The sequence below is a fragment of the Seriola lalandi genome, unplaced genomic scaffold (genome assembly GCF_002814215.2).
Source record: "Seriola lalandi dorsalis isolate HSWRI2012SDOR001 ecotype SW California unplaced genomic scaffold, Sedor1 jcf7180002054879, whole genome shotgun sequence".
NCBI classification, from domain to species: Eukaryota; Metazoa; Chordata; class Actinopteri; order Carangiformes; family Carangidae; genus Seriola; species Seriola lalandi.
In genome coordinates this window covers 1,294,240-1,296,648 of record NW_019525432.1, presented here as the reverse complement: position 1 = coordinate 1,296,648, position 2,409 = coordinate 1,294,240, and the positions used below count along the sequence as shown (strand labels likewise).

At 29.1% G+C, this 2,409-nt stretch overlaps 1 protein-coding gene across 1 annotated transcript in view; it reads left to right on the top strand.

Moving 5' to 3' along the window:
• eif3i (eukaryotic translation initiation factor 3, subunit I) overlaps positions 1-2,409 on the top strand; it is a 13,236-nt gene that overhangs the window by 9,247 nt on the left and 1,580 nt on the right. The gene's annotated exons all lie outside the window — the stretch shown is intronic.

Sequence of the window (2,409 nt, the reverse complement as noted above, 5' to 3'; positions counted from 1 at the left end):
GTCATAGTATACTAAGGCATAAAAAATGTTAGTATAGTAAGGCATAAAAACGTGAAAAGATGTCATAGTATAGTAAGGCATGAAAAATGTAAAAGTATAGTAAGGCATAAAAACGCCAAAAAAACGTCATAGTATAGTAAGGCATAAAAATGCCAAAAAAGGTCATAGTATACTAAGGCATAAAAAATTTTAGTATAGTAAGGCATAAAAACGTGAAAAGATGTCATAGTATAGTAAGGCATGAAAAATGTAAAAGTATAGTAAGGCATAAAAACGCCAAAAAAACGTCATAGTATAGTAAGGCATAAAAATGCCAAAAAAGGTCATAGTATACTAAGGCATAAAAAATGTTAGTATAGTAAGGCATAAAAACGCCAAAAAACATCATAATATACAAAGGCATAAAAACATGAAAAGATGTCATAGTATAAAAACGCCAAAAAAATGTCATAGTATAGTAAGGCATAAAAACATGAAAAGATGTCATAGTATAGTAAGGCATAAAAACGCCAAAAAACGTCATAGTATACTAAGGCATAAAAAAAAATGTCATAGTATAGTAAGGCATAAAAACGCCAAAAAACGTCATAGTATACTAAGGCATAAAAAATGTTAGTATAGTAAGGCATAAAAACGTGAAAAAACGTCATAGTATAGTAAGGCATAAAAACATGAAAAGATGTCATAGTATAGTAAGGCATAAAAAATGTTAGTACAGTAAGGCATAAAAACGCCAAAAAAACGTCATAGTATAGTAAGGCATAAAAACGCCCAAAAACGTCATAGTATACTAAGGCATAAAAACGCCAAAAAACGTCATAATATACTAAGGCATAAAAACATGAAAAGATGTCATAGTATAGTAAGGCATGAAAAATGTAATAGTATAGTAAGGCATAAAAACGCCAAAAAAACATCACATATAGTAAGGCATAAAAACATGAAAAGATGTCATAGTATAGTAAGGCATGAAAAATGTAATAGTATAGTAAGGCATAAAAACGCCAAAAAAACATCACATACTAAGGCATAAAAACATGAAAAGATGTCATAGTATAGTAAGGCATGAAAAATGTAATAGTATAGTAAGGCATAACGCCAAAAAACGTCATAGTATAGTAAGGCATAAAAAAATGTTAGTATAGTAAGGCATAAAAACGCCAAAAAACGTCATAGTATACTAAGGCATAAAAACATGAAAAGATGTCATAGTATAGTAAGGCATGAAAAATGTAATAGTATAGTAAGGCATAAAAACGCCAAAAAACGTCATAATATACTAAGGCATAAAATCATGAAAAGATGTCATAGTATAGTAAGGCATGAAAAATGTAATAGTATAGTAAGGCATAAAAACGCCAAAAAACGTCATAGTATACTAAGGCATAAAAACATGAAAAGATGTCATAGTATAGTAAGGCATAAAAACGCCAAAAAACGTCATAGTATACTAAGGCATAAAAAATGTTAGTATAGTAAGGCATAAAAACATGAAAAGATGTCATAGTATAGTAAGGCATAAAAACGCCAAAAAACGTCATAGTATACTAAGGCATTAAAAAATGTTAGTATAGTAAGGCATAAAAACGTGAAAAGATGTCATAGTATAGTAAGGCATGAAAAATGTAAAAGTATAGTAAGGCATAAAAACGCCAAAAAAACGTCATAGTATAGTAAGGCATAAAAATGCCAAAAAAGGTCATAGTATACTTAGGCATAAAAAATGTTAGTATAGTAAGGCATAAAAACGCCAAAAAACATCATAATATACAAAGGCATAAAAACATGAAAAGATGTCATAGTATAGTAAGGCATGAAAAATGTAATAGTATAGTAAGGCATAAAAACGCCAAAAAACACCATAGTATAGTAAGGCATAAAAACGCCAAAAAACGTCATAATATACTAAGGCATAAAAACATGAAAAGATGTCATAGTATAGTAAGGCATAAAAATGCCAAAAAACGTCATAGTATACTAAGGCATGAAAAATGTAATAGTATAGTAAGGCATAAAAACGCCAAAAAACGTCATAGTATACTAAGGCATGAAAAATGTAATAGTATAGTAAGGCATAAAAACGCCAAAAAACATCATAGTATACTAAGGCAAAAAAACATGAAAAGATGTCGTAGTATAGTAAGGCATAAAAATGCCAAAAAACGTCATAGTATACTAAGGCATGAAAAATGTAATAGTATAGTAAGGCATAAAAACGCCAAAAAACATCATAGTATAGTAAGGCATAAAAATGCCAAAAAACGTCATAGTATACTAAGGCATAAAAAATGTTAGTATAGTAAGGCATAAAAACGCCAAAAAACGTCATAGTATACTAAGGCATAAAAAAATGTTAGTATAGTAAGGCATAAAAACGCCAAAAAACGTCATAGTATACTAAGGCATAAA